At 36.2% G+C, this 24,540-nt stretch overlaps 1 pseudogene; it reads left to right on the top strand.

Moving 5' to 3' along the window:
• Positions 1-19,051, top strand: part of LOC122332133 — a 22,649-nt pseudogene extending 3,598 nt beyond the window's left edge.
• The last annotated feature ends 5,489 nt before the right edge of the window (positions 19,052-24,540 follow it).

Raw genomic sequence — 24,540 nt, 5'->3', positions numbered from 1 at the left:
AAGTGGAGCTGAGTCAGTGCGCCCCGGCTAGTGTTCCTCTGCTGGCTTGGTGTTACAGTTTCAGGGATTTTTAGATGTTTTAAACAGAAAAAATATGTGGTGTGCTGACAAGCTACTCAGTGTCTTTGTTTCTGCTTTCAATGAAATTCATGCCAAAACTTCATTTTGCTAAAATAATTATTGATCCAGTCTAATTTGGAGCTCTCAGAAACTGTCAGTAGATCTCTTTATATATAACATTGAGTTCCTGAGTTTCATGGAAAAATGTTGCCTTCCTGTGAGGCTTTAGGAAAATATTCTCCTCCTCCCTACAACACTAGTAATTCCCTTTAAATTATTTGCTTAAAAGCTTTACAGCTTTTGGCACATATGTATGTGCACAAGTGTGTACACGTGTGCATGTTCAAATTCCTGTTAAAGGACTGGGGACACATCAGATATTATTTATCCACAGGGCTTTGAAAATTAAATTCTGGAATTTACAAGGGCTTTATTTCCACACTCAGGCATAGAAAGGGACACCTGTGATGACCATATGTTCCAGATGTGGGGAGGCAGTAAGTAGTGTGGGACTTAAAGCCTTCAGTTTAGTCAATCTGTTCACATCCCATTTAGTCCTGAGGGCCTATTCTCAGTCTCAGTCTGACTGACAGACTCCAGTATCAGTTCATCTGTTGTTATTATTACACTCCATATTGTGCCCATTTATTACATGTCTGATTCATGACAGTGGCTGTTGGGTAATGATAGATATCATTCTGACAATTTGTAGAACAATTTTTCTGAAGGATCTTATTTGGAGTAAATTGTATTGTTGTTTTATGCTTTAAATTCCCTGACATATTGAGCCTTGGTTCTTTTGTGATTGACATAAGTTCTCATCTGCCTTGCAATGTTCCTGTCTCTACTCTACTGTTAAAATATAAAAATAGCAAGAATTTAAATATCTAGTTTTAGAAATTTCATATTACTTCTGACTATGTGGCTAGAGTAATATGTTATCAGTGGAAAACTCAAAACTCAGTACAAATGAAATCCCCTTTCCTCTTAATAGGAAAATATGACATTTGAAAACAATTAAATATAATTTAAGTTAAATATATTTGAGTTGATGAGCAACTTCATATTATACTAAAGTTGTTTTAACCCTACATTTTAAACCTCTCTGAATTTTTCCACATGCAGGCACTGGTCCCTCTAATTAAAATTCCCCTCAGATCATGTCAGCTACATTGAATAAACCAATGGCTATTTTTCTTTTTAATGGATCTGTAAATTCCTTGAAAAGATATTTGTTATAGCTAGCATTTAAAATGTAAACTGGCGTGGTCTCCATAAGCAAGGCAGAGAAAGGTTTCATTTGCAGGTTGACCACAGGTTTAGCCAACACAGTAAGAAGAACAGATTTTAAATTGTACATCCATTGAAATGTATTTATTTGGCAGCCTCTGAAGCCTCTATCAAAAGTTTGAGCTTTTGGTTTTGAATTTTATAAGCGTGTTATATTACTTAATTTTACCACATTTATTTGTCAGATAAGAGTTCAGCTGGTTGATTTTAAGCAATGTTTTGGTGCTAACAGCCTTTTTTACAACTGGCTGGGTTCATATTCAGGACAATTCAGGGATTTTTCCAATGCATCTCCAGTGTGTTTGTCAGATGAACTTAAGGAGGCGGATTGTCTTGCAAGACTTATGAATCAAGCAATCTGAGCTTGTTTGAGTTCTTAGGCACAACTGGGATTTCAGAGTGCAATTTAACAGATTCATGTTGTTGTTTTTTCTGTCTTTAGAAATCATCTGCAGACATAGAATCAAAAATGTCTTTGGCTGAACATATGAAGATCTTGCATGAGAAGGAGGAACAATGGAAACTAAAGGCAAAGGAGCTTCTAATGACTCTTCCCAGTTCTCTGTGGCGGGCCGAATGGCTAAGAGAGGTGGGGAGAATTATTTAACTGGTTTCCAGCCAAAGACCATACTTTGTGCCCAAAGCTGGAACTTTTCAATGCAAAAACCAGGCTAAAAACTTTGATACATGCAAATAGAATATCAGGCTGTGGGAATGCTTTCATGTTGACACATCCTTTTCCCATCAGGTTTAATGTCACCTAACACAGAGGATGTTCCCATCATCCTCAGCAAGAAAAACCAGCAACAGCACACCAGTTAAACCATTAGAAGGTATTAGTTTTGACATCATCTGTGGCCCTGTTTGAATACTCACATCCCAAGGCTATTGTCTCTACAATGTGTCTCTCATGTATGAAAATGTCCTTCTGACAGAAATCTCCACACATCCTGATGCTGAAGGAGATAAAAGACTGGACAAACTGGAGTCCTTTTTGGACAGACTTCACAATAAAGGTTATTAATTGATTTACTCTGTTAACAGCTTCCAGCTAATTACAAAATATAGCTATATGCAGGGATTTGTTTAACTTATTTCATTTAACATATAGGAGTTGTGGGCACAAAAATTCCACCATCGAGGTGATGGAGGAAAAGAGAAGGAGGTGATGACACTGGATGATGAGGAGACATTTGGGCGGTTCTACAGTTGCTTATCACCCACTGCTCTGAGTTCCAGTGTCCTGCTGGTTGAGGAAGAAGACTTCAGCATCATCAAGTCTGACACACCTAAAATACGATAATGGTCTTAATACTTTATTAGAGGGTATGGATGGTTCATGGATTATACATATTCCTAGAAATTTGCTGAAAAAGGTCAATCCTTATCTGATTGATAGTCTGAAATTATCATTTTTTGGAGATGACTTGTCATTTTAATTCCAACAATTTCACCAACATATATATGTTTAAAAGATTCCAGGCTGTCAGTTAACCTCTGTATATGAATCCGCAACAATATTTAATAAGTAACAACACACAGCATATAAGAGAGCATTTTCTGTGTTGGAGCGTCATGTTGGGTTTTAATATTACATAAATATTGTTAATGATAAATAGTTTTTTTGAATAGACTGGTATCTCTGCTTATTAATTTCAAATAGTAATTTCTAAAAATATACTGTTTCTTCATGATGGTTTTTAGTAGTCTCTAATGATATGATTTTTTTAGTTCATTCATTATTATTAGATATATCTCATTGTTGATAGTTTATTTTTATTTTTCTACTCACATTTTAATATTATTTGCCTGTATAATGAATGTATTGTAGGTCTGTGTTATATTGGGGGGTTTCTCTCTTCTCACTACACTTAATTTATATAGCACTTTTAACAATATGAATTGTATCAAAGCAGCTTTACAGTATTAAATAGAAAAACAGTGTTAATGTTGCAAAAAAAACCAAAAAAAAACAGACAACTGCAGCAAAATCCAAATCTCCATCAGTGACAGAATGAAGAGAAAATCTTGGGAGAAAGCAGGCTCGGTCAGGGGCCAGTTCTCCTTTGGCCAGACGAAGACTCATCTGGTTCCCATTCTCTTTCGTGATGGCTGTCTAGGAACTCACTGAGCATCTGTCTCTGGGGTCCATGTAGTTGTCAGGTCTCCGCTGACATTCTGTAGAAGTCATCACTAAGTGCTAATCCACCATCTGGACTGGATACAGATTGGAATCTGGTGATTGCAGTGATCAGTAGTGACCTTGGAATAAAAAGAGACAAAAATTAGTGTAGATGCCATTTTTTAATATGTGGCGAGTATATCAGGTGTTATAAGAAGTGTTCCAAGTTCGGGTTGACCTAAATAATGCAGCCTCACAATACTTCAATACTTTAAATAAGAAAAACATGTTAATGTGTTATGTGTCAGCCTGGTTAAAGAGATGATTCTTTAAATATAGACAAAACTGACAGTGTGTCTCCCTCCCAAACAATATTAGGTAGATTATAGCAGAGTTTGGGTGCTAAATAGTGTGTAGATAATGAATAGTGATGTTAGAGACACATTTGCAGATGCCCACTAGGTGAACATACTTCTTTTTTCTTTTCTTTTTACTCTTGATAAAAACACATTGCTCTTCCTTTCTCTAGTTCCCCTACTGGTACGCTTCTTCATCAAAACAATCAATATACAAGTATGCATATTATGCTCCAATACAGCATACTATCATTTAAATAATTATTTTGACTTAGAATTAACATCACTTACTAAACATTTTTGCCCAACAGATATTAGACTTATAACACCTTTAAAACAATGTAGAAATTAGAAACATTAACAACTCTTCAAAACAAAGATTCAGTTTTCCCTTTTCTATTTCTTTTCTGTTTCTCAATCTTAAAATGTCTTGAAAGAACTTCTTCAAAAAGTCCAATAACACAAGCACAGTCAATTGTCTTGATGGCAAGGTAGAGCTACCCTGCAAGGCAGGCAGTGTCAGTGAATATTCTGCCCTTTAATGGCAACTGCCTATCTAACATAATCTTTCAGTGCAAGAGCTTCCTTCTTGATCTTTCAAAGCCTATGTACAGATTGTTCTCTATAAGCAATATCTAGACGGTTCTCTAGACACATGGTCTGGTCCCATCCAAGCATCATTCTTGTCAGCACTCTGAAATTGTGGTGAAACCCATCTCTTGATCAAGAAACATGATTCCTTTTCTCTCTGCAACAAAGTACAGCTTGGCTCAAATGCTGTGGTCATCTTGTTCTATTTCGGTTGCTTGACCAGAGCACAATCACCTGCTTATATCATGCTTTAAACTGCTGCTCATATTTTATCAGCCACTTGTCTGCCCTTTCCTTTTAAACAAAATCTCAAAGTCTCACTGCAGCATCTCCTGCAGTTGAAACCATACAGTTTACCTCTGGCAACTTAGTACAGAGTTGCCAACTGAACAATAACTTAGCAGGGCTGCAACCAATAACAAAGTGTGCTTCTTGTGCTTTTGTTGTAAAAATGCAGATAATTTGTGTTTTGCATCTTATACATCACATCTAGCATCAAATGGCACTTATATTTACAGAGCAAAGCAATGCAAACTAGTTTAAGGCTAAGTTACGCCACTGAGTCAAATAAAGTGCATACATTGATGTTAAAACTTGGGGATTAGTGATAAATGTGGGAAACAAGATGGGAGAGAGTAATAATGTTTTGAATATGGATTTTTTGCAAAACCACAATTCACTACAGGAGAACTTCACACCCTAGAGCCATGTTATGCACATTTTAATATAGATGAATGCACTTTATTTCACAACTTTTGGACTATTAAACAAAAAACTGCCACCCATGCCATTTATAAAGCTTAGAAAAGCCAGGACAATTTTTAATATTACTCCAATTGGATTTATCTGAAGAAGAAAGGCATATACACTTAAGATGTGTTGAGGTGAGTAAAACATGGATTAATTTTCATTTTGGGTAAACCAACCCTTTAAAAATAAACCATTTACTTGTTTCTGTCTCTGGAATCCTTCTGACATTTAAACTGAGACACAAACAAGCTGTTTAAACTGGATGTGTCAAAGCAAACATTCTTTACTCCTCCATTTCTCCTGTTGTCAGCACACTGAAGCATGTGTAGAATGTCCGAAACAAAACGTATTTGTATACTACATACTGTATCTAGTGTAGAAAGTGTCAGTGATTGTTATGGGTTCTGTTTGCTTTTTTTTCTTTTGGGATAGACAGATATCAGCCTTCAGTTGACTAAGTGGGCCATGCCTATGGTGCGATGTTGCCTAACTATTGGTCAGTGTCTTGCTCAAGTCATATGCAAATATATTTAGCCATGCAATGATAGAAATCCCACATCCAGTATGCAAATTGGACATTTTTGAAGCTTGATGGAATAATTGTTTTATAATGAGAATGATGTGTTAAACTGTGGAACTTGTTATATGTCTTATTATATGTAAGACTTATATGTCAAAGTTTAAGGAATTTTATTTCCTCTCTCTGCCCTTGTAGGTGTCTTTGTTATAATGTAAAGTATATGATTCTTATTTCTTGCTTGCACATTTCATGAATGGGTTGTTAATTAATTGCAGACTAACATCAACAGTTGAGGAACACAAGCGCTCAGTGCGGCCTTGTAGGAGAACCAAGAGCTCGAGAAACCCTCTCCGTGCCCTGGCAGCGCACGAGATGACCTCAGACAGGCTTATACTGAGCAGAGACTGAATGTGGCCTCCGTGGAGACCAAAAAGGATACAAATGGAGCGAAGTAAGTTTGAGTACCACTTTGTTTGCGATAGTCCACTTTAGGCATTCTACTAACAGTAAGTAACAGTTTGCAACTACCTGTCAGCTAGCACTCAGTATTATGAGTATTATATATTATATAATAAATTCTAATACTTTATTTTAATGTGTCCACAACATACTGTCAATGAGAAACTGTGCAAGTATATGTCAGCTTATTTTCCTAACCATATACCTACCCTAACAGTCTACTCCGTTAGTAGACATGCAGTTGCACATTAATGCGAATTAGTTGACACGTGGTACAAAGTTACTTACCAATTTATGATGGTTATTTTTGTTTAGTTTTTTCCCCACTTATGATATTTGAAGATCCCATATTGTCTTAATTTTTTTTCATGAGAAGTGTCTAGGGGCTATTTAACTACCATGTAAGTTTCAAAATCGTCAATCCACAGTAAACTGCACACAGCCTGCATAAAGTAGCTGATTTTTCATGAGCCGTTAAAGAAGTCACTGATCTACTCAGCAGCCTCATTTGCCCAACCTGAAATGTTACAATCTCCCTCCAAGGATGGATGGTATGACAGGATTGTTGCTATGAGGTGAATCACGTCTGACGTACAGTAAAGAGAACCTCACCGTGTCTAATTATGATGATATGCACATTTTAGTTTCAGCAGGCAACTATTTTTACAGTTATGTTATTATTCCAGCTACAATTAATCACGACAATCCATATACAATTACATATGATTAAATATAAATCGTTCGGTTTGTTGTTACAAAGTGAGATGCAATAAAGCGTTAGACACACCCATAACAAAAAAAGACAATACTTTATCAAACCTTTTTTGATAAGAAGTGAGCAAACTCAAGCATTTTTTGACGACTGTTTCTATCCAGTATGCTTGTTTTGTCGCTTCTAAGCTGTTAGTGTTTTTTTGTCTCACAGTGGCATTGTATATGACCTCATATTTCTAATTTGAAGCTGTATTACATCGATTCTGGCATCCAACTTCACAACAAGATGATATTTCAGGCTTCTTATGTAGCGTAATCTGTGCTGTTTTGAATGGACCGCCTCAGTCTTCCTTTTGTTCTGACTTCTGCTAACGCTGTGACATAATTGTGACATGGTTACATTTGATAGGCCTCGTCATGTCACTCGGAAAATCAGAAGAGAGACTCATGAATATTAATTAGACAGGCCACAAATATATATTCTTAAGGAGATCAACACCTCTAAATAAAACTCCAAAAGGTGTACAATATGTGACCTTTAACACATAATTAAGCACTAAGTTCTGCGTTTCAAAATTTAAACAAGAACATTTTGAAAGCATGTTTTATTAATGCAACTAATTTGCTACACATTCTTGTATTCTTATTTTCTTGTATTGAAAATATGAAATTTGAAATATGAAATTTATGTCTCTTATCTGTGTGAATTCAGTGGCCAAACACTCAAATTTGGCAGACACCGCTTTGGCAGGTCTGGCCAGCAAAGAAAACTTTAAGAAAGTCAATCTGCGGAGCGTAAAGTCTACAGAGGTGGTGACCAACAACAGCGCTGTGCCTTTCCACAAGCTCATGCTCATCCACATTAAAGGTAAAGTGGTCAAGGCTCATGCTAAATTTTGTTTTTATATCTTAAATGTGCAAGATCAGCTTTTAACACGTTTACTAATTCACACAGGGCGCAGGCATGTCCAGGTGCGTCTGGTTGAACCCACAGCCCGCTCACTGAACAGTGGTGACTGCTATCTGCTCATCACTCCCAAACACTGCTTTTTCTGGAGTGGAGAATTTGGCAATGTAATCGAAAAGCCAAGGTGCTACTGATTGCAATCACTGCTTTTTCCATTTGTTTTAATAAATGTCATTTTTTAATATATTTTCTTTAATACATTTGAATTAGCTTTAGTTTTTGTACTTTATTTATTACAAGGCTTTTACACTTGGTGTACTGTAGTAATTCTAAACCACAGGGTAAAAATCCTGTTCTATTTTCTTTACTTTTCACATTGCTGGCACTTTATCTAGCTTTATCAATTAATCCTGGCCTGGGTATTCTTAAGATGATGTTTCACACGATATATTCCTAAACTCTGGTTAACGTTCTTTTCATATTTGTGGTGTTAGTATCATTGATTGGATACGTGCAGCACACAACATGTTTATATAGCTACTCTATCATTGCACATCCACAATAGGCTAGCTTTTGCAGATTATACTGTAGGCCTTCTCTGAAGAACTGTTTTTCCTGAATAAACATTTCTAACCATAAAGGTAAGTATGAAACAGTCTATTCAGTTGACATCTTGTGTGTCATCATTTGACTGTTTCCACGTCCAAATGCTACAGTGGCTGTTTATGCAACATATTGTGTTTCTGTGACTGTTTAACAATGTGAATATGAGGCACACAATTGACTGTCTGTTGTTAAGCATCTAGAAGTCTTTGCAGTGTTAAGATAACACTTCCAAAGTGGTGTGAGCAGTCTTTTTTTTTTTCTCTAATATTTACATTTGGTCTTATTTCATTTTACCAAACATGATTTTTACTTGTATTAATTAACAATAACAACATAACTACATTAAAAACAGAATGCTGTTTGAAAAAAAAAAAAAAAAAAAAAAAAAAAAGAAAGCTCAATTGCAAATTATGCTCACATTTTATGTTGCTTCTTATGTGTGTTTGTCAGGGTTCAGAGATGGCTCAGTATGTGCAGGCGAAGAGAGATCTGGGCTGCAAAGCTCCCCAGGTCACTGTGCTGGAGGAGGGAATCAACACAGACAACCGTTCAGCCAAAGAGTTCTGGAGTCTGCTGGGAGGAAAGACTGATTACGAGGTACAGGCACATAACCTAACAGGTTCTGCACACAGTGTTGAAATGACAATATTTTACTTACTATAAACAGACTGATTATTAATTGTGTGTAAGCAGATGATAATAATCTATCTATAATCAATTTCAGTTTATCCTCATAATAAAGTTAATTTCAAGCTGCCCCAGTGTACTTTGTGTAGATATTTTGTGTATGTCTGTTTTGATTTTGTTTATTTCGTTTTGTTTTAAACATGTTTCTGCGTTTTATTTTATTTTTACTAGGTGCAGGGGAGCCGGAGGAAGATGAACTATATGAGAGTGCTGTTGTGAGTCAAACTGTGTCTATAGGTTGGTGGAAGATAAGCTGGTTCCTTATGAGGAGGCCTGCGCATCCATCCCCAGTGTCTCTCTTCTTAACTCTAAGGAGGTGTGACATTTATAGCCTCTTTTTGTGGATGTTTATTGTGTGTATGATTGTGTTTCTTGATGTACTGTGCTTATTCCCATTATACTGAATTTAACTCTGAGTATATGTTACAGGCGCTGGTGTTTGACTTTGGTAGCGAAGTGTATGTTTGGACAGGAAAAGATGTTCCATTGAGTGACAGGAAGGTAGCAGTACAGTTGGGCAAACAGATCTGGAGTGGAGCGTCACGACTACAGCACTTTCAGGGTCAACCTCTTGACCCCTCCTCAGCTAATAAAGACACCCCTAAGTGAGTGCCCTCTATACTGACCATTCATGCTCATAACTGTTCTCTGTTGGTAATAAAAATCTTGCAGATTATGATTTTGTATGAGATGTGATTAGGCTCTCAAAGATGATGAACTCTGAATGCTGCCATCAAAACAAGGACACATGTAACCTCACAAACAATCTGATATGTGCAACCACAATATTGTGATTTTTTTTTTTTTTTTTTGCCTAAATAGCAACACATGTTAACCAGGATACAAACAATACATGTTAACCAGGAGCAACTTTCATTTATAATTGCGACATCATCGTCTGATAAAATCAACATACATCTACGCTAAAGAGTGGTAGTTTTGGATTTAAGCATACTTTTTGTTTCAAGTAGTCTGCATCTTAGTAACTAAAAAACAAAAAAAAAACTGCATAGTATTAACAGACAAAGTATTCTTATGTGTCCATAATTTTAAACATTCAGTAAGTGACAGGTGCGTGTAAACGCTTTTTTGTTCTCATTTACTGACAAATCTATCACAGATCGAATCACAGTGCAACAGTGAAAAGAGACCCCCTTTTAAACTGCATAAGTTATGACCATTGCATAAATGACATACTGTGGCATTTTAAAAATTCATATCATAAGAAAAATAAACACAGGCATTCAGTATGAACTGTTATACCATCCAGCACTAGTTAATAGAACTTAATCTCAAGAATCCTGCTCCATTTCTTTCATACATACATCTATGTTTGTGTGCAGACAAGGTGATGGCAGGCCAAGCTGGGCCCTGTTTGGTCGGCTGTCAGAACACAATGAAACAGCTTTGTTCAAAGAGAAGTTTTTAGACTGGGCAGAGAGGAAGCCCTCTAAGGATGAACCAGTGGTGGAAGAGGTGAAGGTAAAATACAACGAGGCACTCAAAAAAGACACTTCTTTTCCGTTTGAAAAGACACTGACAGGGCCGCATTTTCTCTTTTTCCCCCAGAGTCCAGTCTTTCAGCCCCTTCCCACTTGTGACTCCGAACTGAAGCCATGTGATGCTGCAGAGATGCTGGCGGGAGTGCCAGGCCCTGTGAAGATGGTGCTGGAGGTGTGGATGTGCAGAGAGGTTATGGATTGGTACTTTCTGAGGATGGACGGCAGGCTGAGCTGGCCACCTTAGCTGTGGACGCATGGCACATACGCGAGTTTGATGACTTTGAGATACCACCAGAAAGCGTGGTCAACTGCACGAGGGTGACACCTATGTCATCCGCTGGAAATACTCTGTCACTAATGTTGGTGAGTGAGGCATGGGACTTAATTTAGCTGTAATGTTACTTGTACACTTGGTAAGATGACAGTGGAAAAATACAGTATGCACATCTTATCAGTATGCACAGCTCATCAGTCCCCTACAATATTTATATATTTAAAACTCAATATTTATGAAATAATAATTTAATAATTTACTTGTCTTTTAAGGTCACTTTTAATCAATTTACCTTAAATGTTACTAATGAAAAAAAATTCAGTACATTTAAAACTAACTTGTTTGTGCGTTTGCTGGTTCTGTATTGTATTTAAAAAAAATTTTGTCATGAAAATGGTGACATGGCCTAAGATGGTGACATGACATGAGATAAATATATACTACTACGGGGCTGGGCAATATACAACATGCTATCCACCTTTTCCTGAATGTGGAAGTAAACCTATAGGTGAGGCTTCCAGTTCTTTAGACTAGGTCCATTAAGTAAATGCAATATATTGGCCAGCCCACTGCTACTCTTTTTTCATATATGCATATAGTTTAGATTTTTTTTGTTCAAAACAGACCAGCAAGGAGAAGATAACAATCACATTCAGTTCAAGCAAATGTGTTAGTTGTGAAAATGACATAATTCAATAGAAGCTGCTAAATATTTTATCACATCTGTTCACAGTGGGTAAGAGACAAAAGCCTGGTGAAATGAGTACAGCTGGTCCAGGCAGGGAACGCACAGCATGCTTCTTTTGGCAGGGACGTCACTCTAGTGTCAGTGGGCGTGGCACATCTGCCCTCATGACAGTAGAGCTTGGCAACCACAGGGGGGCGCAAGTGCTGGTTACACAGGGAAAAGAACCTCCCTGCTTCCTCCAACTCTTCCAGGGGAGGGCTAGTCATCCACCGGGGCTCCAGGGATGATAGCTCCAAAAACACGGAGTAATAAATGAAGAAAACAATAAGAATTGTTTATGTGACATTTAATATGTTTTTGGTTTTTTTTTGGCAGGAGACTGGCATTTATTCTGTGTGCGTGGAGAGACAGAGATGGAAGGCTCACTGGTTGAAGTAGAGTGCTGTTGTGCCAGCCTGCGCTCTCGTGCTAGTTTGATTCTGCTTGGGGTACAGAAGGGACAACTTTACTTATGGCATGGCTGTAAGTCTCATCCAGGTGCCCAGAAAGTGGGCAAGAGGACCGTGGAGCGCCTCACTCAAATGTGAGCAGATTTATCCATTAATTCACACTGTCTAAACAAAAAATGTGGTAACATTATGGTGATTTTGTGTCTATACGCACTTTGCAGTTGCGCTTGTGAGCTGGGTTTGAACAGTAACAGCAGTTTGAAAGTGCATGAGATAGAGGAAGGAACTGAGCCCAAGGAATTCTGGGACGCTCTTGGCAAGCAGGACAGGAAATCATATGATTGCATGCTACAAGGTACAAAAGAAAATGTTTATTTCTAATAGGGCTGTTCCTTAATAGTCGACTAACTGTTAGTCAACCAAAATGTCATTAGTCGCTTAGTCACTCACCTATTTTTCATCCAGCACAAATATGACTTATCTGAAGCTGAACAGCAACGGTACACCAGTAATTTTTGCTCAAACAGATAAGAATAATACATATATTAAATCTTTAAAGACTCGGTTTATTTGTGTTCACTCACAATAACAACAAAATTTAATTTTTAAAAATAAAGTAAACAAGAAGTGCTTTTTGTCATCTCGGACTGTGAACTTGGGGACAAAACTCTGTGTATAAGAAATATATTTATAGAGAGTGGAATGTTTACTTTTAAATTAACCAATTCAAATCAAAAACAAATATTCTCAGATTATGTAAATCTTGTGAAACATGCACACAGGCGCATCACTAATATGGTGCACTTGTTTATCAGTGAATTTTTTAAAATGTTAATGTAGCCTCCTTACTATTTTTCCTTGACACATTTATAATCATAGCTTCTGGTAGTGTAATGTGGCAAGCTTTATGCATGCTCTTAGTAGGCTTTGTAGGCAAATGACATTGTGCCTTACAAATGGCCATTTTCTATTATTTGTATATTAATTTATATACTAGACTAACCACCGATTTAAAAATTGATACGTCGATAAAGTGCATCGTTGTTAGACCTTGTTTTTTTTTTTTGTTTTTTTACAGTAATTAATACAGCAAAATAGTTATGCATGCACTGCAAGTTGATATTCTGATCCATTTTTCTTCTTTTCCAGCACATTTTACCAATTACAAACCACATCAATCTAAACAGCTCATATTAATTTTGTATTTAATCATTGTCTTTAAAGGCTGGAAGTAAAAAAACAGATAAAATGATCTGAATCAGCTCTATTTACAAATAATTGTTATAATTGTCATTGTTTGTTTGCAGATCCAGGTAAGTATAATTTCACACCACGTCTTTTCCGTCTGAGCGCCTGCGGTGGGACTTTTCAGGCAGAGGAGCAGTATGGGCCCGCCCAAATGATAGGAACTGCAATGGCCATGCCATTCCTTCAGGAGAACTTGTATTCAGCCCCTCAGCCTGGTATATGTTATTACATGTGATTATAATCATGGATTCTTATCATTTGAATTGACAGTGATACTGTATTATATGTGCCACACTTTGTAAAATGTCAACATTTTATATTCTTTGTCTTTCTCTCTTATTCTCTGTAGCCTTGTTCTTGGTGGATAACAGGATGGAGGTGTACCTGTGGCAAGGACAGCAGCCAGAAGATACAGAATGTACTGGCTCAGCTAAGATCCGCTGGGACAGTGAGAGGAAGTGTGCCATGGAGACAACACTACAGTACTGCCAAGGTTTGGAGATAGTATCTTTAAAAATTGAGATTTATACCTAAAAGCTTTCCATTGATGTATAGTTTATTATTTATTATATAGGACAATATTTGGCAGAGATACTATTTCAAAATCTGTAATTTGATGGTGCAAAAAATTGAAATATTGAGAAAAAGGAATACATAATTTTTAGTTTGTATAATTTGGCTATTGCTACAAATATACCTGTGATGCTTATGACTGGTATTGTGGTCCAGGGTCACATAAACTCCTAATTTTCTTTTTACTGTTACCATTAAGTAGTAGAAGTATAATATTTATATACTTAGTAGTGTATATTTAGTTGCTTTCCTGTGTAATAAAGACCTTCTTTTTTTTTTTTTTTTTTTTTATTAGAGAAGAACTCTAGACGGCCTCCTCAGGCATACCTGATCCTGGCTGGTGCAGAACCACTCACCTTTACCAACATCTTCCCTTATTGGGAGAAAGACCTGGCTATTAAAGTGCAGGTACAGTACCTCACCCATAACTTAATAAGAGTACAGAGAAGTAACACATGTGTCTTTAGCATGCTCAAGTTCTTGTCAAATGTAGTTGCACAGCATAATGGAATTACTTTTTTTACGCATCAAGATAAAAACATTTCCATTTTTTGAATCCAGCAAGCGCACTGTGGGCAATGTGACAAGAACCAACCAATTAGCTTCATCCTTTCCCTATAACAACATTGAAAGCTCAGCCAAGATGAAGGAACAGCTGATCATAGCTGTACAAGGATAGCCATTTTAAATACATTTAGTAGTTGAGCTACTGGAAGTGTTTTTTAGTGCAAATTCATTTATCCTTTGCTGAAACTTCAGAATCTTCTGGATGTCATGGTTGTATAGCAACAGCAGATGCCACAAGTGCCCCAGCTTCTGAAATCTAGGTGCAGCGTGTTTTTTTTTTGTTTTTTTTTGCTGTTATCTTGAATTACTCATAGACTTTAGGGACCATTGACAGCGTACTGTGTAGCTGCATCACTGCCTGGTTTGGGAATTGCACCGTATCGGATTGCAAGACCCTCCAGAGGATAGTGAGGACAGCTGAAAAGATCATTGGCGTCTCTCTGCCCTCTATCACAGACATTTACACCACACGCTGCATCCGCAAAGCCCACAATATAGTACAGGACCCCACACATCCCTCACACACATTATTTACCCTCCTGCCATCTGGAAAGAGGAACCGGAGCATTCGGGACCTCACAACCAGACTGCTGAACCGCTGTTTCTTCCCACAAGCCATCAGACTCCTCAGTAATCACACCTGAATAGACTTTCTCTTCCATATGCATTCTTTGCACTTCATATTTATTGTCTTTTATTTTGTGTTTTGTCCTTGCACTGTTTGCACTAGTTTACACAATGGGTTTGCACTTTACTCCCTTGCTGTTTGCACTAGTCTGTACACTTTGCACTTAATGTGGCTAAGACACTGTCTTAGCTCAGTATGTGAGGTTTTTTTTTTTTTTATATTTATGACTATGTAGCACCAGGTCCCAGAGAAACATTGGCTCATTTCACTATGTACTGCACAGCTATATGTAGTTGGAATGACAATAAAAAGCCACTTGACTTGACTTTACCTGCATGATAAATTGTTAAAATTGCACTCACGATGAGGCAGAATCTACAGTAAGTCCATGTTCAGTGAAGCACAGTTCTGTGATCAGCAGTAAATCTCCATCCTCACACCAGAGGGAGCTCTTGCGCTGAAATTCCAAATATGCTCTGCAGAAGAAAGTCATGGAGTCCCTATCAAAGACTTTAGAAATATAAAGACCTTTCCCTGATAAGCTTTTTAAAAAGATTAGAGATAAGATAAAAAGATTTTTAAACACTATTTGAGCATGAGAAACAACATTCATGGCGCAGTTCACTTCAGATTTTATTTTTGATTTGAATTAATTTAATGGTGAGTTCAGCAAGCAGTTTTTGAGATTTCAGGATTACTCTATTCATTTAGATAGGTCTTGTCTGAGCTGCCCGTAGGCATTGCAAAAATGATGGCCAATTTAACAGATTTTCTTTAAAAGGGACTTTGGTCCCTGTAGCGGTAGCTGGATAAACAGAAGATTTAACTGCTTTCATTGATCCAGCAGGACTAATATACCCTTGCATATGACAATACATGGTATATCGGAGTTGCTCTTATAATTTTCTTTATAATAAGGTTCATAATAATAATGCAATGCCTTTATCACTGTTTAGAATACTATGAAATACATTGTAGGCATTATTCTGTGTAAGAAGCCACATCATCTTACATAAGGTTTTATTTCAAAGACTGGACTGACATTACGAAGTGAGTAAAAATGTATTAAATAGGATTTTTCACATGTTTTCAGAAGGAGCCTTTACTACACAGAGCCATAGTTCACTGAGAAGCTATGCAACCAAATTCATAATATTGCTTTTATTTCCTTATATCGATGTATAATATCAACGATTTTATAGTCTGCCATTTTTTTTTGTGTAGCTAGTCAGAGAAAATACGACAGAACCAAAGAAACAAAGGATAGGTTTGCATATTTTCAGCCAGCTTTATATAGTTTCAGTTTCAATAGTTTATTGAAACTGTAAATATATAAAGCTGGCTGCATTCTTGTGTTATTACTTTTCAATTGCATTTACTTATCTTGATATTTTTTTTGTTCAAAAATAGATTTAAATATGCATTTCATAAGCGCATGCAGCAGTCAGGTGTTTAGAGCCACCATTCAGTTTGTATTTCAATTCACACAGCACAATGAAAAACGGCCTCAGCTGCTCCGAAAGGATATCAACTGAGACCAAGAATCAGAGATATGGTGCTGTTATTTGTTTTAAATTGTTCTAAAAATAAACCATATCATATCATTACATTTCTGAATTGTGCATACCCCATGTTTCTGTCAGTAAATGTCTGTCAAGTGATGTAACATGATTTTCGCATCATCCAGTGGACTTTTACTGGCAAATAAAACTTCATTGTTTTTGTTAAAACTACAGATAGAGCTTCCTGATTTTAATACAAGCACTCTCATATATTGGTCGATTTCAGTACTGCCCAAAGACATTTAATATGAAAGCCTTTGGATGACAAAATTGTATGTTTATATATCTTCACAGGTTGAAGGAACGCGTAATAAAGTGATCCTGGTTAAAGATGCTCTATCTAAACTCAGCAGGCAGCAGTACACCATTGAGGAGCTCACCTCTAAACCTCTGCCAGAGGGAGTGGACCCTCTGCACCTTGAGAGCTACCTGTCAGATAAAGATTTCCAGGTAAAACCCATTCACACATGCTCAACAAAATTATCCCCAAATCTACTGCAAATATCAATAGTTTAGTCTAAAGCTGTTTCTGAACACACTGGACGAGAAATGCAGTACAGTAACCAATACCATGTCTGCATTTGTGATTGGAGAAACATCAAATAACAAGTTCTACTCAAAAACTCTTGTTTGAATAGGTACTTACAGACTGTGAGTCAGAAGCTCCAGACTGTCCCTGCAAAGTTGGAAATGCCCCACTTTATAGAAAAAGCCTTTGCTTTAGCTGGTCTACTCTCCTCCCAGGTTCAGAAAATAATCCTCCGTAAAATGCGCTGAACACGCTCTACTATTTGGGTTGAATTGTTTTGAAACAGTGTTGTATATAGAACTTAACCACAGATTTATTATTGTGTATTCTTTTGGAAGAACAAAAAGGTAGTTTCACTTTCACGATGAAACAAAGTGTCTCCAGAACATGGCGCCTAGCTTCAGCAACAACAACAACCCTTTGGCACCTGGCGCACAGTCGCGAGTGTCTAGTTTTTTCAATGGAGACATGGGACAAGCTTGCTTTATGTGCAGAGGCGGAGGCAAGCGGTGCTCATGCACCCAAAATCCTGCAACTTCCACAAACACTCCGTATTGCGGCAGGCACCCCAAAGATAAAAATATTTTATCTTTTTGCCAGCGGCAGTGGCAGCCACGTGGGTTTCAGCCAGTCTAAGAAATGATTATTAACAACAAATCATGTAACATTTTACTGAGCTCATGTCGGAGTGTTGAAAAACTAAGTACTATTTGATATACTGTATACGACTATGGTTGAAAACATGATGATGTAAATTAACTGAAATTCCTAGAGTTGTGTGATCCATCAAAATTTCACAGATAAACATAGAATAAAAAATCAAGAACAGTGTGAATGTAGGAGTTTGTTAGGGACAATAATCGTTTCTCTGATAAACGCTATTAGACTCTCCCAGAACAATGATGAATAGAAAATAAAACAAAAATTATGTTACATTTTTTTATTTGTTGTTTGTAATTATGGTAACGTCCGCCCTAAGACTGCAAACTCGAGCTTCCACTACAAGAGGAAGCAAAAGCTGCGCTGCGATTCCACTGCTTGCCACATCCTGTGTGAAAGGGCCTTTAGACTTTACAACTTCAGGATCTTATCTATGTACTAACAGCTTGTAACACTCCATTTTTCAAAATAAGCAGTAAATGTTTAACAAGTATAAACTATATATATATATATATATATATATATATATATATATATATATATATATATATATATATATATATATATATTATGCACATTTATAATAAGATCAATTGAAGGGCATTATAAGGTGCATAAATAATAAATTCTTTGTGAGATAAATTGGTCAAAAACATTTTATTATATTTATTTTTCACTAGAGTATAACCACAAAAAGGCAACATTTTAAAACTCCTACTGCAAACTGATGATGTTTGGACAGGTCTGTCAATATTTCAAAAAAAAAAAAATTATGTTGACATATTGTATTTGTCTTGCAGAGTGTTTTGGAGATGACACGGGATGAATTTAATGCCCTCCCGAACTGGAAACAGCTGAATATAAAAAGAGCAAAGGCTTCTTTTAAATTACAGAATTTTTTGTGGCTTCAATCTGTTGTATATTCAGGGTTTTTTTTTCCTCTAGACCTGCAATACCAGTATGTACAGTTTGTCTTAAAAGAGTAACCCGCCTATGGCTGTAGTAGTTGCATACATTCATAGCTTTTGATCACAATACTTTTTTTTTTTTTTTTTTTACAGTTTTAGGCCTTATTTACACTGTCAGTTAAATGTGACCCAATTCCAAATTTTTGCTCATACGTGACACAGATCAGATCAGTTCTATGACAGTGTAAACAGGAAAAAATGCATACATTCTGATATTTTGAGACCTGTTTCAGAACTCATTTATATGTGAAATAAATCAGATGTCATTGCGACTGTCATGTAAACAGGCAGATTGGATTTTCTGAGGCATTAAAACTTTTTACAATTTAGTACTTATCTGCAGTTTAGTTTAATGATGTTATGTGAAAAGTACGTGTGGAAGACTAACATGACATTAACATTAAATAATAGCAAATACAATATGCTTGTAGAAAGTGTAAACACAGAAATTGGATATGGGTCAATATTAATAAGATTGTGTAAACAGAAGGTAAAAAAAAAAAAATTAGATATAGGCAACAAATCAGAATTGAGCATCAGGATCTATAATGTAAATATGTCCTAAGTATTAACACATCTCCGCATTTAATGCAAAAAGCATTTTGTTTTAGCAATGTTTTAGCACTAGCTTAAAGCATGTGGACATAAATCTATTTCATTATGCACATGCTTTAATTTTTAAAGTGTATCATATTTTTTTTTACCGTTTAACCTTGTCGCTAGTAAATTGTGACCTTAAAATACATTAAACACTAACGGTGACAATTCATGCAATCATTCAGAAACAAATAGGGGCCTTACGCTCAGTCACTGAGCTCTGCAAGATTTTTATTGGAAAGTGAATAGCTCTTTAAGCCATATTGTGTACATATATTAAGTGCACAGCTCCTCAGTAATAAGTATGACTAACATACAGTATTATGTGATTGTGATCTTTATAAGGGTTATCATACAGATAACAAATAATTTGTGTATGTGGATTCTGAATGTGTAGTATTTGTGCAGAACCAAATGTGCCACCAAACATACTGTAGTAGCGCTTGGTTGATAATAAATGCTATTCAGTGTCATACCACTAGACGTCATGTTCTTTTGTCCATTCTCTCATGTTAAAATGTAATGACTTTTTTTAACAGTTAACTTCAGTATGTAACTACAATATTTTATACATTTTGAGGATATCATTCAAAAGGCAGTGCTCTTATTTTACATACTTCATTATTTATTTAACATTTCTAAAACAACCTAAATATAGCTACTGGCAAAATCCCTTTAAAAGTGTCCTGAGTGTTATTTTTTTTTTTAAACACACTGCTTTGCTGAGTTGGAGGAAGCGAGAGAGGGGAACAAGTAAAGTAGCAAATCTGCAATCAGCAACAATCAGCAACAAACTGATGTTGTGCTGGGCAAGACTAGCTATGCTTTGCATATTTCTATTTGTGACATTTCCATGCCCCATAAACTGGCCAAAATAATAATAATTAAGGGAACAATTAATCATCATGTAACACACCAAGTCAATAATCTTCAGGGATATACATCTGTCCAGTTGTTGTCAGTGTGTTTTGTAATTGAAAGTAACAACGGGAGCACTGTAGAGGCAACAGAAAAACAATTCCCCAAAAGGAATGGTTTTGTAAATGGTGGCCACAAACAATTTCTCTCTCCTTATCCTTCCTGACTGATTTGTCTCTAGTTTTGTGTTTTGTTATGGTACTTCTCTGTCAGGTTAATGGTGTACATTTTTCTGACCAGACTGTTAGAAACAGACTCCATGTGGGTGGCATGAGGACCAGATGTCCTTTGGGACCTGTGCTCACAGCTTAGTGCCATGCAGAGAATGCCTAGCCTGCCTTGATGGAATTATTGACAGGTAGAGGGCGTGATCGGCTTAGAATGAATTTTCGAACCCACAATGACTTAAACTATATTCATCGCAGGGTTTTTAATGATAATGCAATTGAAATGACATTTCGTGCAGAATCATGATGGAAATGCAATCCCTAAATCTAAATTAATTTAACAGCATTTAAATCATAATTTTGCTACAGATTTCTTTGGACGTTAAACATATCTAATTTGGGTAATACATTTTCATTTTAATTAATGTTATATTTATTTTTCTCTAAATGTTGCACGTGTATATGGGGCAGTGTTCATGTAAATACATAGCCATTTTACATATTGCATTGCTATTTTGTATATTCCTTTTCAAATTAAATTTGGCTACACATGCTTTAAGTAGATTGTGTGTGTGTATATAGGTAACACGTTTTCAGTAGTCCACTTTAGACATTCAACAGCAAGTAACTTTGCAATTAAATGTCAACTAGCAGTCACTAGTAGACTGCTTAATATCTTCTTAACACTTGGTTATGATGGGTTATTTTGTGGTTTCACAATACTGTAGAAATAGTGATTTATGAAACTCAAATGTAAATATTCTGGGATGCTGGATTTTTGACTTTAATGAGCTGTAAGCTCAAATTTAAATTCAAAATTTTTAAAAATACATTTTGAAATGTTTTACATAACGTGTAATATATAAGCAAATTTCACTTTTGAAATGTTGGAATTAACTTTTTAGATAATATTACAATTTCTGAGATGCACATGAACAGTATATTGTAGAAACGTAATTTCCTGTAAAGCTGCTTTGCAACGATTTGCATTGTGAGAAGCGCTATACATATAAACTTGAATTTAATTGAATTGATTACCAGGTATGTGCAAATTAGCTTTCAGTAATTCTTACTAAGATTTTTAACCCTTCCTTGACCCAAGACGTCATTCCTACCAGCCTAAAATAATCATCCCTAATCATCCCTGTCCCAAAAACCACCGTAGACTGCAACTTGAATAACTTTAGGCCTATTGCTCTGACATCAGTGATGATGAAGTGCTTGGAGAGACTGGTCTTGCGCTACATCATAGCCTGGCTCCCTCTGTCATTTCATCCCTATCAGTTTTGCCTACAGGACAAACTGCTGCACTGAGGACGCCATCGTCATTACCCTAAACACTGCACTTAGCCACCTAGAGCATGCAGGAAACTATGTAAGGCTGCTTTTCAAAGATTATAGCTCAGCCTTAACCACTGCCATTCATGACATCCAGCAGCTCCCTCGTTCTTATGATAGAGCAGCATTACTATGCATCCTCACACCATATGTGTCATATGAGGTGTGAGCACCCCTTTTACACTCCACGGCACTTTGATTAGCTTCTCAGCCTTTCATACATTATGACACACAGGTGAATTGACCAAACAGATGGTCGAGCTCAGTTCTGTCTCTGGAGATTACTGTCTTAGTTTTATTATTTACTTCATAGAGAAATAAATTACAATGAAAACAAGGATCTTTAAGACATGAGCCACAGGTCATGTCTTCGTGATGTAGTTGTATTTCTTTGAATGTCAGAGCAATGTTACGGCTTCATAATGTGCATCAAGGCTTCACTAACAAAACCAAAAGCTCTTGCTCTGCCAATAAGTGCCAGATGCTCTGAATTCCAGAAAAAGATATTTTATCTCCTATTCTTTCTTTCTTTGAGTGACTGAATATGACAAACAGTAAAAGCAACAAGAAAATATTCTGCACAGCCTGAAAGATAAAGCTGTTGTGTCCTTGAAGTGACAGTTATTTACACGTAATGTCAAGAGCAAAACAAACCTCAGGGAGAAAATATCTCAGGTTCCATACCAAACAAGTCATGAACCACATTCTTCATGAGACAATGCTCAACATTTTCAAGCAACTAATCAATATTTTCAAGACTATATAAATAAAGTCCAGACTTTAGCCACTATTGATTATGAGCCATGAGTGCTGGAGCTCTTCAAGGACCATGTGCAGCTCAGATATTGTACTCAATGAAACCCTTTTGGGATGGTCTAATGCTCAAAACTCCAATACTAAAGCTCTTGAACAGCAAATAGGTTCTGAATACTTCTCATTTTAAACATATAAGTTTATTTCTTTTCTACATTCTAACCTATCCAGAATGCTCTGGGAACCAAAAATTGTAACCTGGTAATGACCCCCAAACTTCATTACACCATGCAAAGGATATAATAAAAAAATATGTACAGGCAGCTATTAAAAAAAGAGACAATGTTCATTTGGTGTTTTAAGTAAAATTAAGCTTAACAGATAAATATTAATATAATCTGGAAAATATTTAGCTTGTGCTCATTAGACAGCTTATCTTTTCTGTCAAATATAAGAGAATGTTTGACCTACACCTGAAATTTTTTTTAAATATATGTAGAGTAATAGAGTATTTTTTTATATAGACAGTTCAAAAGCCTCAGACAGGGTTGAAGATCAAAGTTGTAAACAGGACCAACTGCAGCCTGAAACTCCTCATCTTTACTTCTCCATCTTTAAGTGAGAAGGAGGTGTTTTCAATGCTTATAAAAACTCACTCAGCTGGTGTTGGTGTACAAAAGAAAAACAGCTGTATTTACAGTGACATTAGGCCCTGATATTGACAGGAATACCAAATGAAGAATTGATTCACAAGCCACATGGATGGGGACATTCTCCTACTTTACTTTTGTGCTTTTTCTCTTTCATTGTGGTTTGTTTGTGTCTGCACCACTGAATTTCCTGCTATCTTTGTTTAATATAGCAGGAGGTTTACTGAATGCTATTTCCTCTTTGTAGAATCTTTAATGCACTGTATTTTCCACTTTTGGGCAATTTAGCCACACACTAAATGGCTTTGTAAACAACTCTGCTCAATTAACAGTACTTTAAGTGCTGTCTGATGAAAAGCTATTTGCTTTGACAGTCGTTAGGATACTATCCAAGTTTAATAATCACATAATGCAAGAAGAATGAAACTGCAAACTATATTAATATTTTATATTTATTTAATCAGTTCATTAGTTAGTTAGCTGTCATGCATCTTGAATTTTATTTTAAATGTTTACATTTCTGCTGCAAAAGCTATCCATTTACATGTTCCGTTTTTCAGACTGTTTACTTCAATATTTTATCAACTATCAGGAATCAAAGGACCACTATTGGCATTTTTCACAGACTTTTTGTCTTATGCTTTAAGTGAATGTACTGGCAGTCAGTGTATTGAAAATGTAAATTAAGGTTTTTTATACTGCATAATGGATCATTGTTCAAGAAAAATCAGAGGTTGGACATTGTTTTATTCTGATGAATATGCAATCCTTCATCCATGCTATTTTTGCATGCGTCTGTTGTTTTTCCTGCCTGGTGCACTAGCCTGCTGGCACATCAAGTATTGCTGAGGATGCAGTCTCTGCTCCTCTCTTCAATGTTTGATATTACTTGTGTGTTGTTTGGAGTAAATTACCCAAGTTGTAGGGAATGGGTCCATTTCTGGTCTTAGTCTGCACCTTTAATGCGTTGCTCAAGCTTTTGATTGGATTGGTTGCTCTCAAAGATAGATACAGAGGTTTTTTTTTTTCTTACAGTAGTTAACTGGACCACAAGGAGGACTGAGAGAGTTAATCTGCCTAACCAGTGTGCTGTTACTGAATGTGCTGGTCTTTTTATTATATTTTATTATTTTCATCTTGTCATGCTACATTTGATGGTGAACATAAAATGGGATTTAGACATAGTATCTGCACAGGGTAAAGCAATTTAAACTTCTGCTTCTTAATGCACCAAAACGTGAATATTCTCTTGTTCTAATTTAAGGAAGTCTTTTCTACAAGGTAGACCAGGCTCTGGTCAAGATTAGGTGCTTAGACTCTTAATCTGCATTTTAAACATTTCTTATTCAGTACAACAGTAAGTAATGATTTAGTTTTTCATTTCTGCTGAAAGATGTATCAAATGAT

Source organism: Puntigrus tetrazona, unplaced genomic scaffold (genome assembly GCF_018831695.1).
Source record: "Puntigrus tetrazona isolate hp1 unplaced genomic scaffold, ASM1883169v1 S000000004, whole genome shotgun sequence".
NCBI classification, from domain to species: Eukaryota; Metazoa; Chordata; class Actinopteri; order Cypriniformes; family Cyprinidae; genus Puntigrus; species Puntigrus tetrazona.
The sequence above is the reverse complement of the archived record's forward strand: the minus strand, read 5'-3'. Positions and strand labels throughout refer to the sequence as shown.